The sequence below is a fragment of the Palaemon carinicauda genome, chromosome 5 (genome assembly GCF_036898095.1).
Source record: "Palaemon carinicauda isolate YSFRI2023 chromosome 5, ASM3689809v2, whole genome shotgun sequence".
In the NCBI taxonomy this organism is placed as follows: domain Eukaryota; kingdom Metazoa; phylum Arthropoda; class Malacostraca; order Decapoda; family Palaemonidae; genus Palaemon; species Palaemon carinicauda.
This window is the reverse complement of record NC_090729.1, coordinates 118,186,062-118,200,720: the sequence shown is the minus strand read 5'-3', so window position 1 is coordinate 118,200,720 and position 14,659 is coordinate 118,186,062. Positions and strand designations below refer to the sequence as shown.

Below are 14,659 nucleotides of genomic sequence, written 5' to 3'. Positions count from 1 at the left end.
TTTGGAAGTTTCTAGTGTACTTACTTATCCTTTTGGGAAATTTATTTCAAGATTGAAGGCAAATATGAAGTGCAACCTTTAAACATACTGGCTAAGCTTTACGTTAAACATTCAAGGAGACCCGAAAATTTAGTGGTAAAATAATTGAAATTTACTTATCTAAAAAAAAACAATTTGAAGAAAGTGGCAAAGAATTATTCCCCTATTTTCATCTCAAATAATTGAGAAACTGGCTGAGAATTTTTCCCACCGTTTGGGAAATAAAACTATTCTGGCATACCTTATACCACTTAAAGTTTAATACACCACCGTTCACAAGGTCTGTCTTTACCTGCATACTGTGACCTTTTGCAGACTGTGCGCAGGCTCTGCTGCAGAGGTTTAGTTTGATGGTGTATAAGGATTAAGTAGTTGGCAGAGTACTGTCAATGTAGTGAGGTGTGGGGGGCCAGTATAGTACGGTAACGATTGCAAGTCTTTAAACTTTAATCTTTGTGCTGTGTAATAAAATTTATGTATAAAAGCTAATGGGAAGGTGGCTGGAACTTTAAGCATTTTAGAGGTTTCATGACTTGCATTGATTAAAAATTAAAGCAACTGTGTTACTTGTGGATGGGCGTAAACCACAAGCAAAACTTGGTTTACTTTTCTATGGGTTTTCCAGTTTTAAACAGGGTGGGGGATTTTCCAGGAGGGCGTCCTCCCACCCCTCGATTTGTGGCAAGTGTTGAGAGAGTCAAAGACACGCACTGAAAGGTAATATACAATAAACTTTGTACGGTAGTTAACGAAATGAACTGGAGGTAAGGTACTATCGCCTGGCATATTTGACGTATTGCCTCAAGGCCCTGCTATACAAAAATGGCTTGGTGTAGCTTCATAATTGGAGAAACTGCGAGAATCAATTAGGTTTCTCCCAATGTTTTTCAAAGTATATATTATTGACTTGTAGCTTGTCAGGGTTGGGGAGAAGTCATGGTATATAGGTGATAGTTGACTTTTGAAATGATATACTGGCTGTGAAGTGATAAAGAGCCCGTGCCTGGATATGGGGGTCAGGCAATCTGAATCATGAAATGATATAGGAAGGCAGTACACATGACCTGTCGCTTCTCGTGTCCCACTACCAACCGTTCGTCATGTCCGAGGAACCTTGTGCTCGAAAGTCAAATGTTGATGAATTGAAAATGCGTGTCGATAGACTATGATACACGTACTGCAACAATTACATATGAATGAGCAAATTAATGTGAACGTGAACAGAGTGGAGGTTAAAACATACATTAACTCTTAGTGTAAAATCAGGAACTAGGTATGCGCAAAATAATTATAAAAAAAATTAGGAACAGAAACTAATATTAATGCGCGCACACAGTATGGTGCTCCCAGGCAATGTCATTTTTGAACTGGTGACGACGCATTATGGTAATTTATTTCGAACTATGACAGCAATGAGGATATGCCAGGTGCTGAACGATGATCTGATCATGGGGTATCTAGTTTTATCAAAATCATTGTGTAATTTATTCCCATTACATTACATCTACTTCTGGCCCATATGTAAACTCCGGTCCTATTGTCACATGACTTCCTAAGCATCCTCTATTTTTGAATCCTTTCTTTACATTATATCTTCCTCTGCTATGCCGGGTTCATCTTGGTTCACATAGCAATAATAATGGGCTGTTTTCTTGCGTCTCCTACGAGCCATGTTGTTGTGCTGGACAAATGTCGTCCTTCATAAGTAGCAAATCCTTATGCAAATCAAGATAAAAATAGTTCTAATAGCTTAGTTCAGGCTCATTCGTCTGATAAGGAAAAGGCAACCCTTTTGGCTGATGTTTTTGACAGTAAACAGAGTAATGAAAAACTTGAACTTCCTCATTCCTGTTTTCCTGAGGCTAAACTAACTAGTTTAGCTTTTCGATCTCGTGAGATTAAAGCTCTGTTGATGGACCTTGATGCTTATGGAGGTGTAGACCCTAATGGTATTTTTCCTTTGTTTTTTATAAAGACAGCAGATTTCTTAGCTCCAAAGTTATCTGTTATTTTACGCAAGTTAGCAAGAAGAGGAGCTTTTAGCACTTGTTGGAGAATTGGTAATGTTACTCCTCTATGTAAATGTGTTTGTGGTAGCTCAAGTCCCACTGATTACCGCCCAATTTCCATAACTCCCATATTATCTAAAGTTTTTGAACGTCTTCTGGCAAAACGTCTTAATAGGTTTGCTGAAGGTAATCATCTATTCCCTAGTTTGCAATTTGGTTTTCGGAAAGGCCTTGGAGCATGTGATGCCCTTCTTACAATCTCCAATGCAGTACAGAAATCCCTTGATTGTGGTCGGGAAGTTCGTATGATTGGCCTTGATTTTAGTGCTGCCTTTGACCGTGTTAATCATGAGGCCCTTGTTTTCAAACTGAAACAGTTGGGAGTGGGTGGGTCGTTTCTTAGCATTATTATTGATTTTTTAAGTAGTAGATCTCAAAAGAGTTGTTGTTGATGGGCACCATAGTGAGTATAGGAATGTGATATCCGGTGTTCCACAGGGTAGTGTTCTTGGCCCATTACTTTTCATACTATATACACATGACATGTGGTTTGGCCTAGAAAATAAGCTTGTTGCATATGCAGATGATGCTACTCTCTTTGCATCAATTCCATCACCTGAATGTAGATCTGGGGTTGGTGAATCCCTTAATAGAGATTTAGCTAGAATTAGTGCATGGTGCAAATTATGGGGTATGAAGTTGAATCCTAACAAAACTCTAAGTATGATTGTAAGTAGGTCAAGGACGGTGGCTCCTCAACATCCGGATCTCAGTATTGATAATGTTTCTTTAAATTTGTATGACTCTTTCAAAATTTTAGGCGTGATTCTTGACAGCAAATTTACTTTTGAGAAACATATAAGGTCTGTGTCTTCTTCAATTGCACAAAAAATTGGCTTATTGAGAAAGTCTTTTAAGATATTCGGTGATCAATCTATTCTGAAGAAGTGTTTTAATTCTTTTATTCTACCTTGTTTTGAGTATTGTTCTCCTGTCTGGTCTTCAGCTGCTGATTCTCATCTTAATTTGTTGGACAGAAACTTACGGTCTATTAAATTTCTTATTCCTGATCTAGATATTAATCTCTGGCACCGTCGATCAATTAGTTCATTATGCATGTTGCATAAAATTTTCCATAACTCTGACCATCCTTTACATTCAGATCTCCCTGGACAATTCTATCCTGTTCGTAATACTAGGCAGGCAGTTAATTCTAATAGCCAGGCCTTCTCCATCATAAGACTCAATACTACGCAGTACTCTAGAAGTTTTATTCCAGCTGTTACCAAGTTGTGGAATGATCTTCCTAATCGGGTTGTTGAATCAGTAGAACTTCAAAAGTTCAAAGTTGGAGCAAATGCTTTTTTGTTGACCAGACGGACATGAGTCTTTTTATAGTTTATATATGACATTTTTGTTGTTGACGTTGTTAATAGTTTATATATGATATATCTCTTTTGACATTACTTTTTTTAGAATGATTTATTGTTAATTTGTTCTCTTCAGTTATTTATTTCCTTATTTCCTTTCCTCACTGGGCTATTTTTCCCTATTGGAGCCCCTGGGCTTATAGTGTCTTGCTTTTCCAATTAGGGTTGTAGCTTGGATAGTAATGATAATGATAATGATAATGATGATGATGATAAGTAGCAAGCCTAAGGGCTGCTCTTGTGTCTTGCAGCGTCGTTAAACAAGTCATTGTTTATTTCTTCAACTGATAACGCTGACAATTCATGGCTTTGACCACCAAATGTGGACGTTCACAGGCAAATTATTTGTCTGCAGGCACTGCTCGACTGTATGGACACAACGTAAACCAGCTTTCACAACACTACTTGGTTGTGTTCAGATCTGAGGGTTATCTTGTATTAAGATAAATTAAGCTATAATAATGTGAAATTAATCAAAGCTATCGTTTTTCTAGTATGAAAGATTTATCTAAACAGTTTTGATATTATAAACTTTAAAAGGCTCTAAGTTACTAGTTTGCACTAGGACAGTGTCGTGTGATATAATGAACAGCTTCGCACTTTATATCATGAAAGTAGACATGATAAAGGAAATATAAAGATCCTGTTTATTTCTTTAAATTAACTAAAATCAAGGTATTCTGGAGACAAAGGCAATGCTCTCACCCCAGCAAGAGGTGGTAGTGATGTGAGTATCTGGCCCCATTCCAGCGCACAATTTATAATTATCTACTTTGCCGATTTCCAAACTTACTTCGATCTTCCCGTCCAGCTTAACAATTTTGCTTGATACTGTAACTGAATGGCTATTTCACCAGATAGACCGTAAGTGCTGAATCTTGTAGAATCCAACCTTTGCAAGAGAAAAAAAGAATGTGTGAAACATTGATAATTGTTACAATCGTTAATTTTCTTCAAGATATATCTATATGAATTACTGTGGTTACCTGAATGAAATTGAGAATCAAATAAACTATACTATTTTATAGTCCTCTATAAAAAGACACTCACTTAAATTTGTTTCAATAGCCGTTTAACATCTCTGGAACGTCTCGATGCGAGTTCATTTAGAATTTATTCAAAGATCCTTTGTGAAATTACGCTGGAGTTTAATGTTATAGATCTATTATCCATTATCCATCAATTATCATATAACCTTTACAGTTTTATGAACATATTTTGATAAATTTGTAGTCGCTATTCCACGAAATTTGCTTCTGTATCCACGAAATAAGAAATTTTGAAATGAGTTTTCTAAGTCAAATAAATTATTGTAGTAGTCCATAAAAACGTTTTCTCCTAATAGAAGCTGATACATTTTCTATTCTTACAAAGGCATAAACTAATGTAAATAGGACTCCGGCACTTTTTTATGCTTGTAACTCTATTAGATAATGAATATTCGTTACACTAACGACTTTTAAAAAAAAATATATTTAGTCCAACCAGTCAGTCTTAGAAGGGTTTACTGAGCTTCCAGCTAAAATACTGGCTGAAAACAGATAAAGACACCGGGTTTGGTTGAGGCCTCTGACTGGTTGAAACATACTGTAGTATTGATAGTTACAAAAGATTCAGTAAACACGTAGATACCTCGGCAGGAGGACGTGGTATTTATCTAGTGCTTCTGTAAAAAAAGAAAGGTATTTCAAACGATTTTTTCTTGAAGTTCTCGTGAATGTGCTTCTGCTTTAGTTGACACATATGCGAATATCCTGCTGTTTTCTTTCAAAATAGATTATTGATTTGTCGATATTTAATTTTATTTTTATTAACAGTATTGTTTTGTTTATGTTTGCAATACGTTAATAATTCTAACCAATTTAGTATTATGGTATGAAAAGACGATTGGTAAATGCGTGTCTCAACAATAAATATTATCTCCAAAAGGTGAAAAAATAATAGATTTATGTCTTTTGTAGATTCTAGACCCTAAAACTATATGGCAAGCTCCCACTAGACATCCGAAAGACTGAAGATGTCAAAGCTTTCAAGAAGGAACTAAAGACTTCCTTGTTTCCAAAGTGCTTTGATAATGTTGATTTGACTATTAACATGGGATAGGCTGTTTCAAACTTTAGGTATCTAAAAACGTCTACAACAAACAGATCTTGTAGGCCCTGTAGTGCGTAGGCTCTCTTTGTGTGATAGGACCAGGAAAACATCTATTAAAGTATAGTGAAGTAACCATAATTTTTGTTTTACATAAAATACATTTGTGATAATTGTTGTGCTATGCGGAACTAAATATCTTATTGCAGCCAAAGATCTTTCAACAGAATAATTGAATGAAATTATAATTTTTACTATTCAAGATCTCTATAGAACAGGATAACCATTTGTGTTATTGGTCAAGTTATTTAAGAATATCATTGTATGCCTTTGATCAGAAATTCATGGTTAATGCTTTTAATAGTCTGTAAACACAATCAATCTTTTGGTGTTTGAATATGTGTAACAGAAAATACGATTGAAGTATATCAGCGTATATTGTTGGATATCTAGTGACACTGAATCAGACTTCTTACTCAAGGCCGCAAGAGCTGTGCCATTAGCAATTGTGCCATCCTTAAATAAAGGCCATCTTACGACAGGATGTATGTTTTCAGTGCGAGCTTAACTGGTTTTTAGGTAGCTCACATAGGCTCAGTAATCGCTTAGGTAGCTCATATAGGTGCTTTAATAATTACCTTTGCCAAACAAGTTGGAAGGAGTTTATGTTTTACCTCCTGTTTGTGGTTTGTTTATGAACAGCTTCCTGGCCACAATTTTAATCGTAGAGTAATGAAACTTACATCAATTAACTTATGTAAAAAGCTGGAAATTATCAATTTTTGAAGGTCAAGGTTAAAGGTCAAGGTCACAGTCAAGCAAAATGTCCAATTCACTTCACGTTATAAGCCATAGGTTTGGACATCGTTGTCACAGAGACTTCAGACTTGGTTCATATTTGAGTGTCTGAAAATCCACGCCAATTAATAAATATTAAGGTCAAAGGTCAAGGTCAAGATCAAGCAAAAGTTCTAGAAATTAGCTGCCATGGCGGAGATCTGCATTCTACTGAGTGCCCCTTTAGTTTGTTGTGGAATGACAAGAGAGTAAATCTAATTTCTTACCAGTAATTAAAGTAATACTACTGAAGAGGTATTCAATTCAAATCATATATCCCTTTTGATAAAGTAGTCTTTTATTATTATTTCAGGTATATTCCTACTAAAACTAAACCGTTATGGTTTTACACCATAGTATGAGTACTACAGCTAGTATAATGTTTATAGATTAGTATAAACAATGGCAATGAAACAATCTCCAACAGGTTTAGTAGATTTGAGAACAAAGCCCTTAGAAGGATATCAGGAGTTGAATGGCAGGACCGGATTAGAAATGAAACTATTAGAGAGATAACTAGGGTACCATATGTGGATGAGATAATGGTGAGGGGTAGATGGAGATGGTTTGGGCATGCTCTTCGCACTCCACAAGAGAGATTAGTCCACCAAACTTTCAACTGGGCTCCACGAGGCACCAAAGGAATTGGAAAACACAGGCCTACATGGCTGAGGACTACGAAACGTAAAGTAGGAGATGATGGATGGAGAAGTATTGATTTAAAAGCTCAAGATAGACGCGAATGGCGAAATTCAGCCGAGGCCCTTTGCGTCAGTCTGCATAAGTTAAGATCACATTCCTACCAGTATTACTTGACTTTATTTTACTTTAAGAGCTGTTTCCTGGTCATATCAAGCAAGGAAACCCTGAGCCCTCCATGAGCTACTACATCAGTTTGTCGTATACATTCTGAGGTATTTAGAGTAATCTATGTCAATTGTCAAATCCACATTATCACACTCAGAAAAGAGAAAGTCTTCAGTTCTTGAAATTATTATTATCAATTCATAAGATATGGTAAAATACATGATTAAGATGAATTTTCAAATCTGGTATGAATGGCTGTTAAAATACTAAGGGTTCCCTCAAACAAAAAATTTGTTCAGAAAGATCCGATTCTTTTCATTTTCTAAAATATAGTAAAGGACAAATGGCTACGTTCAAGATGAAAAATTTTGGTAACATAAAACAGCTTGCGTATACGCTTCAGGCGTAAATAGCTATTAAATACTAAATGGTGTTTATATTTATCTCTATTTAAAGTCTATTATTATTTAATTTGTGTATCTGAGAATTACCAATATATATCCTATCATAAATTTGATGTTTCTACCTAATGAAGAGAACCATAGAAACGAAGAGTATAGTGGAAGTCTTTGATTGGCTGAAGCAAATCTTTGACTTTCTCTACCAATTCTAGGGATTTGTCCCCCAAATAGGGACATTTTAGCTGTTGGAGAACTCATAGGCTCAAAGTAGGGATATCTGATTAACTCCCGTATAGCTGAAAATTGTTACTGAAATTTAATTTTAGCATATCAAAATCAACAATGGTCCTTATAATTTAGAGATATTTTTTTGCTACATAGGTAAATATTCAACGTGAGATATTTAGTTTCTTTACGTAGCCTAAATTCAGTAATGTGAAAATTTAGTATATGACACCCATTATGATTATGATTACATTAATGTATATATATATATATATATATACACAGTACATATATATATATATACTATATATATATATATATATATATATATATATATATATATATATTTCAGAGCAAATATTAAAATCAAAACAGAAGTAAGCTCGTCATCTTAATAGAAATCTAGATCTTAGTGTTAGTGGTTTCATAAATACCATTATTAAAAGTAAATATAGAATATATTACAATTATAAAAGAAGCATAAGTATATGTATTGCATTATAAAGAAAGCAAAGTATTACAAAGTACTAGAAGAAAATACTTCTGTCCTAGGGATATTTTAGGGCCTGTCTAGGGATGTTTCTGACAGCTATAGAAAATTCAGTCCGCCACAGACACGGTCAGAGAAGGTCTTGTCTTTTAAATAGTGTTGTGAAAAATTAAGGGAAAAGGTAAGAAGTAACTTTTCAGGTTTATTTTCTTTATTTTCTCGCGGATAATTAATCAATTGAAACACTAGATATTTGGAATAACCAGATATTTTCTTACGAAGGTCTTAAATTGGTGAAAGAAATTTTATTTTGGCCTTTGCCAATATACCGGTTTTAGGGCGTGGCAAGTTTCGAATCTTTTAATGGTTTTTATACGAGATTTTCCAAGTGATTTTGTGTTGTTTTGAGTTCCATGTAGAAACATAATAATCGATTTGACAGCAATTGTTAATGAAGGAATAAATTTTAATATTACCCCTGTCGAGTACTTATCCATAGGCCTAAATTTTCTGTTAACGCCAGCGATGGATTTAGAATTATCTTCGTAAAGTTTGCTCAAATTCATTCAAAATGTAATTAATGGTTTATAATCAGATATTTCCTTTTGAAATTGGAGACAAATTTATAGGGAATTTTAAATAATGTTCCTTCTGAAACTAGACACATGATAAGAATTTTTATTACATTTTTAAAATTTTCAAGCTGTTGGTGGTGGTGGTGGTGATGTCTCAAGATTTGTATAATTTATGCATATTTTTATCTTGCAAATCCCAAGGGTTGCATGATTGCAAGAGCCTGGGCTTGGCCGCAGGGGCCAGGAAATATACAACAGCTACATAACTTGCAAAATTCTAGGAAGGATCCGGGAATTTTAGGTGATAGGTTGTGGAATGATCTTCCTAATCTTAGGGTGGTTGAATCAGTAGAACTTCAAAATTTCAAAGTTGCAGCAAATGTTTTTATGTTGAACAGGCCTGACGTGAGTCTTTTTGTAGTTTATATATGACATCTGTTTTGACGTTGTTACTGTTTTTTAGAAGGATTTATTGGTAATTTGTTATTTATTTATTTCCTTATTTCCTTTCCTCACTGGGCTATTTTTCCTTATTGGAGCCCTTCGGCTTATAGCATCTTGCTTTTCCAACTAGGGTTGTAGCTTCGCTAATAATAATAATAATAATAATAATAATAATAATAATAATAATAATAATAGGTGTACGATAGTTATTGAGGGCATAAGTATATTTCATAAGTTAACATATAAAATCATATAAACAGTCAGTGAACAGCTCATCATACACAGCGTATATATTTAACAATAGTATTCATTATTTGACCAATGCACAAAATAAATCCTTTGTCCCAATAACCATTCAGTGTACTCTGTGAACACAGTCATTCATTTGTAGGCGAGTGCACACAAACCTTGACAATTATACAGTTATTTGTTTTAAATATCTCCTTATTGTCCTCAGTTCTGTGTTTTTTGTTAAATAAATAAATTAGTTCAAGATTCTTTCCTTGATGTCTACTGTACTCTCTCTCTCTCTGTTTTGATAAGTATCTCTCTCTCTCTCTCTCTCTCTCTCTCTCTCTCTCTCTTTCGGTTTTGATAAATCTCTCTCTCTCTCTCTCTCTCTCTCTCTCTCTCTCCTCTCTCTTTCGGTTTTGATAAATCTCTCTCTCTCTCTCTTTCGGTTTTGATAAATCTCTCTCTCTCTCTCTCTCTCTCTCTCTTCGGTTTTGATAAATCTCTCTCTCTCTCTCTCTCTGTTTTGATAAGTATCTCTCTCTCTCTCTCTCTCTGTTTTGATAAGTATCTCTCTCTCTCTCTCTCTCTCTCTCTCTCTCTCTCTCTCTCTCTGTTTTGATAAGTATCTCTCTCTCTGTTTTGATAAGTCTCTCTCTCTCTCTCTCTCTCTCTCTCTCTCTCTCTCTCTCTCTAAAAGCAACATGCAATCAAACCTTTAAAACATTCTGGTTTTCATTGCAACCATAGAGTGAGCCCTCGGATATAAATTGTTTATAGATTTAAGTTTTATATCAGCACAAGTACTTAAACACAATTTTAATAGGGATATAAGGTCTATAGAATAAAATGTCTAGTTTAGGCTTTTAGACACTGTTTATTCATCAAGACATCTCTAGGAAATTCAGTTAAAATTAAAGCAGGAAATGTCTTGAGAAATTATGGATGACTTTATTTATTTTTTTTTTTTTAAATCCATCCTAATAGTGCCAAGTTCTGCACTGTGCAAGTGTCATTTTAGCATAATAAACATTATATTGCAAGTAACTTGAGTCTTATCAGGAAGTAAGGCGAACATTCTTAGTGTTTAGAGTTCTCTTTCTTGAGGGGTACACTTGGGCACACTACTAAATGTTGCTTCTCTTCCTTTTGTTTTTTGAAGATTTAGTAGTTTATATATGCAATATTTATTTTAATGTTTACTGTTCTTAAAATATTTTATTTTGTTAATTACTTCTCTTGTAGTTTGCATATTCCTTATTTCCTTTCCTCTCTGCTTTATTTTCCCTTTTGGAGCCCTTGGGCTTATAGCGTCCAGCTTTTCAAACTAGGGTTGTAGCTTAAATAATAATAATAATGATAATAATAATAATAATAATAATAATAATTAAACTTAACATGTATAATCACCTCATTAGTTATGACGTAACACTTTCCTTGTTCGTATTTCGACCAGTCTGACAAAATTGTTTTTCCTGCAGATTTGTTCGTGGTTACGAAGATGGTCCACAAGTTGACAGCGAGTGGGGAGACACTGTCTTTAATCTGAAGATACGATGCCTTATTAAGTGATATTAAATCGTCAAGCCTTCGTTTGATTATAAAGGTAATGGTTGATTTCATAAGTTTAATTTAAGGAAATTCCAGTCTGGTAATATTTTGGAAAATCAAATCTGTTCCACTAATCCACAGGACTTCTGAAAAGGACATTACTGCCTGAATACTATGTGGATTAGAGAACTTGGTTTTGAAGGTGTGACTGTAACTCATTTCTTACTATGTCTATAGTTTAACTAATTTAACTTTCATATTCAATGGAAGGATTATACTAATTTTGTGGTCGTGTGTGATGATGATGTATTTTTCCTGTTTATTGAAAATCAACCTTTAACAAACCTTTTTATAAAAAAAGGTTTGTAAACTGACGTAAAGGTATTTTCTAAGTGAATGACTTTTTAGTTGATTTTCAGTAATAAAAAGAAAAAAAACTATGGATCTGAGGGTGATTGTAAAGAGCCAGTGTTTTTGTCGAGTAAACATACAAGGTTAATGACAGACTTTTAATCCTGGACGAGGTAGTGGTGTTAAAGGTTATATTAACGTGGCGTAACAATTTGGCAATGTGCACTGAAACTGTTTTTTATAAATGTTCATATCAAAACAATATGATATGAAACAAAATTGTTCGTATATCATTGGTTCCACAACTACAAAATATAGGCTGTAATACCATACAATAGTATTAAGCTTCATTTTTAAATGTTAACTGCCGAATTCAAAAATACATATCTTATTTCATGGCAAACTTACCATCCTTGTAAGCAAAGGATGGGTAGTTGGGGGAGCGTGTAGGTCTAACTGTTAAGCCACAAACAAGCATTGTCTGACCCTACCTTACCCTAGTTTGATGGAGAGGGAGCTTTTGGCACTGAGGATATGTATATATGGTCAATTTCCAGGGCATTCTCGCTGCCCCTTGCCTCTGCCATTGAAACATAGTTTATTGTCGTCTTTTGGGTCCATAGGTTCTTATTCAGCATAAAATCAAGTTTTTTTTTTATACATTGGCAAAAGGGGGAGAGCAATATCTGACCCCATAATCAAGGATTTAATTTAGAGAAAAAGTATGCACTGTGATTGCATCTTGTTAGAATTGATGTTAATGGTTGTGTACTTCGATTCCAGTACATTTACCTTACTTTGATGACTGCTTTTCCAGTCCCCATACAGCAGGGGAACCCCACTCTCTACAGGGACCTCCACTGTCGTTTTTACTTGTTTATTCAGAGTATTTATATTTTCAAGTCACATATTGTTCATATACTGTTAAATCGTCACTGTCAAAAGACTCATGAAATAAGAAAGTCTTCAGTTTCCTCTTGAAAAGCCTTAATGTCTTCAATCATTCAAATGTTTCGTGGGAGCTTATTATATAGTCTCGGGGCCACATATTTAAAGGCTCTGGAGCCTACAGTAGACATATATCTAGATTCCAATAGTTTGAAGCCATCTGTAACTATTCTCGTGTCGACACGATTTGTAGGCTGCGCAATATGTAGCATTTCTATTAAGTATTTTGGACGACCGGTTCTGATAACTTGGTGGGTTATTGTACATATTTTGAATTCAATTCTCACTTTAATCGGCAGCCAGAGTAAATCGATTAGTATAGGGGTGATCCTTTCTCTAGGTGAGACACCTTTTATTAGTCTTGCTCCTCTGTTTATGTTTTGTAATTTCTTAAGTTGCACTTTTGGTAAATTGTAGATTGAGTTGCAGTAGTCCATTCCTGGTAATAACACAGTTTATCACAAGTTTCTTTACGGAATTTTCGTTCAGGTACTTTTTTTATAAACGCAATATTTCTTAGATGATAACCGGCACTTTTTATTACATTATTTGTTTGGGCATTTAGAGACAGGTTACAGTCAAGAAATACACCTAGATCTCGAACTTTACTAGATATCGGCACCGAGTCATTACTTACTTACTTTACTTTTACGGGTTTATTTCTCTCCCTCCGTCAGACACTAAATGTCTGTTCAGGCGGGGCCTTGGTGTGTGAAAAAATAATTTCTTTTTAGTTAATATTTTGCTCTGTATCTTATCAGTTATTTCGCTAGCATTTGTATTCAGGCTTAATAGTTTTCAGGTCACTATTGTAACACTTTCTAAAAAGATATGTCTTCAGGTTTTTCTTGAAACTTGCCACATTATTGCTATTCTTGACATCGAGTGGAAGTTCGTTGAAGAGTCTCGGTGCAGCATAACTGAACGGTCTTCCTCCTATTGCATGATTCACACCAATTTCGAACAGTCTATGTGGGTCATCAGCATGTCTAACTCTTACAGCGGCGCTGGTAGCTTCAGGGTAGGGGGCCAAGCAATCACGAAGATATTTAGGCTTATCACTTCTAAGTGCTTTGTGGGTCAACAAGCAAATCTTAAATTCAATTCTAGCCTTAACAGTTAACCAATGTAGATCGATCAATGCAGGAGTTATTCTCTCCCGTAGTTTAATGCCTTTTATCAGTCTAGCCGCCCGGTTTTGCACATTTTGAAGCTTTCTTAGTAGTGTATTGGGCAATTTGTAGTACAGAGAATTGCAATAATCAAGCCTTGATATTACGTGACTCATCACTAAAGTTTTTGTACTGCCCTTTGTTAAATATTTTCTAATAAATGCTATGTTTCTCAGGTGATAGTTACACACTTTCACTGTGTTCACAATTTGGTCCCTCATTGACAAATTACAATCTATCAGTACACACAAATTTTTCACAACAGGCATAATCCCAACATCAGCATCCCCAATTTTTATACTTTGAATTAAATGGTAATTCTTCAAAGCCACCTTTGTGCCAAAGAACATACATTCTGTTTTATCATCATTTAATTTGAGCTTTTTCCTCTGCATCCATGTTTTTATTTCAGTCATTATCTCATCAATTTTCTTCCCTGTATCTTGTGTTGTTGAAATTGAGAGGTAAAACTGAGTATCATCTGCATATAGTTTAAAACCCACTTTTTGTTTTTTCAAGATGTGTGATAGCTCGATAGTATATATGTTAAACAAGATAGGGCCCAGGACACTACCCTGTGGTACACCCTTCGTAAGAATTCTCTCACTGGATCGGTTTTCAGAAACTTCTACAATAGTCTTCCTATTCACTAAGTAACTCCGCAAAAATTTCAGTGCTTCCTCAGTCACTCCAATAGACTTTAAGTCGTCAAGTAAGTACTCGTGCACAACAGTGTCAAAAGCAGCACTAATATCTAACATAATCAAAATTTCTAATAGTAGAGTAATGAAACTTGTAGGGATTAACTGTTATTCAAAAAGCTGGAAATTATAAAATTTTGGAAGATCCATGCCGAAGGTCAAGGTCAAACGAAATGTCCAATTCACGTAAATCAGCCATAAGTTTGAACATCGTTCTCACAGAGACTAGAAATTTGGTTCATATTTGAGTGTATGAAAATCCACGCCAATTAATTCACATTAAGGTCAAGATCAAGGTCAATTACCTGCCTGGGGAAAGATCTGCGTTTTACTAAGTGCCCCTCTAGTTTATCATGT

General features: G+C 34.8%; 1 long non-coding RNA gene across 2 annotated transcripts in view; it reads left to right on the top strand.

The window, feature by feature from the left end:
- Window positions 1–8,458: 8,458 nt before the first annotated feature.
- LOC137640533 (uncharacterized) overlaps window positions 8,459–14,659 on the top strand; it is a 201,086-nt gene continuing 194,885 nt past the window's right edge. For both annotated transcript variants that reach the window (XR_011044390.1, XR_011044392.1), the window contains exon 1: window positions 8,459–8,510. This is a non-coding gene — a long non-coding RNA (uncharacterized lncRNA). The remainder of the gene's footprint in view (window positions 8,511–14,659) is intronic.